This window comes from Palaemon carinicauda, chromosome 14 (genome assembly GCF_036898095.1).
Source record: "Palaemon carinicauda isolate YSFRI2023 chromosome 14, ASM3689809v2, whole genome shotgun sequence".
Taxonomy (NCBI): domain Eukaryota; kingdom Metazoa; phylum Arthropoda; class Malacostraca; order Decapoda; family Palaemonidae; genus Palaemon; species Palaemon carinicauda.
The window spans coordinates 75,799,834-75,802,333 of NC_090738.1; positions in this window are offsets into that span (position 1 = coordinate 75,799,834).

Below are 2,500 nucleotides of genomic sequence, written 5' to 3' on the forward strand. Positions count from 1 at the left end.
TATATATAAATATATATATATATATATATATATATATATATATATATATATATATATATAGATATATATATATACATATATATATATATATATATATATATATATATATATATATATATCTATATATATATATATCTATATATATATATATATATATATATATATATATATATATATATATATATATATATATATATATATATATATATATGTATATATATATATATCTATATATATATATATATAAAGAGAGAGAGAGAGAGAGAGAGAGAGAGAGAGAGAGAGAGAGAGAGAGAGAGAGAGAGAGAGAGAGAGAGAGAGAGAGAGAGAGAGAATGGTAAAGAACTGCAATTGGTAGTGCACCTACATATCTATTTATTTATAGTTTTTCAACATATCGTCGAATATCGTGTTATGAAAATGTTTATTTTTCCGAAGAAAAATAAAAAGTTTGATAAAACACAGATTTTTATTCAAACCGTATTCAATTATGATAAGAGAGTAGCTATTGATATATTTGTTATTCGAACGTTTATATATGTTACAGTAACCTTTAAGAAAGGGTATTTCATAATGTGCTGATTCCTCTAAGTTATAAAACTACGTTTCAAAATCCTGTATCGGTAAATTGAATTAAGGTGAGAAAGTCATCGGTAAGAAAGTCATTGTTTCCAATATTACAGATTACTCAATTGTCACGGCGAGAAAAAGATGTAAAAACTCGGGATAATTGTCAACGAATGTGAGAGTCAAAAAAGAAATGAAACTAAATACAGACGTCTTCGTTCACTCTCTGTAGATGTGAGTGTCCTTTTCCAATCTTACTTTATTTTACAAATTGTAAATCTTAATGGAGGCGTAGATTGATTTTCTCCTTCCCTTCTTCACATAGCCAAAGGAAGACTTTCATGCTAAATTTGACTGAGATTTTTATTCTATAGTTAGAACCTCTCATGATTACAAGAGTCGTGTCAAAAGAATTCAACTAACTTATCATTTGAAAGTTCTGGATTCAAGAAGTGTGGTATATATGAATCTGAACATTTTATAGCGATAAATACAGACTATTTTGAACAATTTTATGGATACCTTTATGAAATGATACTATGATTGGGTAAATATTATTCTTATTTATACTTTCAAGTTTATTCAAAGTTATCTATCTAATGATCGTAAAGAAAATGAATTATTTAAATGTATTATGCCAAAATATTTCATTAAGAAAATAAATATAATAATATATTTTTCCCAGGTGAAAATATTCTTCTTTTTTTTTAGCAAAGTATATTACTATTTCAGTTTTTGGTATTATTCAGGTCTGATTTATTTCAAGAGAATTGTGACCGGATGTTTGTTAAGGCGAATAAGATTTATATTCAGACCAAAACAATATGACGAGTTCCTTCACAAGAAAGAATTTATGGTCATCTTTAATTGGAGTATTTTATGGGTATGTACACGAGTAGCTTTCGTTGAAACCTTCATAGTGTAGCAATTGTGTGTTGCTGTTACATATTATTACCTTTCTGTATATTTTGAGTTGTCTGGTATACTTTCAGTAAATTTTGACTTTGAAAATCAAGATACAGCTGCTATATGGAATTAAGGTTTTCCTTTATCTATCCAGCGAAGAGAAAAAAAATATTTGGAGGAAACGTGCTTTCCTTTTGTTTTGTTTTTTTGTTACATGATATATTTCTTATACACTTACAAACACACGCATATACTCACACGCACAAACACACACATAAACACACACACGAACATGCAGACACAAACACCCACATATGTATATATATATATATATATATATATATATATATATATATATATATATATATATATGTATATATATATATATATATATATGTATGTATATATATAAATATATATATATATATATATATATATATATATATATATATATATATATATATATATATATATATATATATATATATATATATATATATATATATATATGTATGTATGTAAGTATGTATGTGTGTATGTATATATATATATATATATATATATATATATATAAATATATATATATATATATATATATATATATATATATATATATATATATATACATATATACAACTTTTATTTATGTTCGATCTACCGGAATCCAGACATGGATGATTCTATCTTCGATTGTCTTCTTACCATTATGGCTAAGATACAAGAAGATGATAGAAAGGCTTCTTTTGTCTTTGTTGGTGATTTTAATGCTCACCATAGGGAGTGGTTAAGTTCTATCTCTCCTACTGATCGCCATGGCTTAAGAGCTTTAGACTTTGCCTCTGAATCAGGCTGTGAGCAAATCATAAATGAAGCTACTCACAGGTCTGGTAATTGCTTGGACCTTGTATACACTGACTCCCCTGGCGTTATAACTGTCCCTGATATATCATATTCTTGTAAAATTTATATGAAATCCCAAGCAGACTGGAATGGGATTTTACATGATCTTTTGTGCTTGAATTGGTCA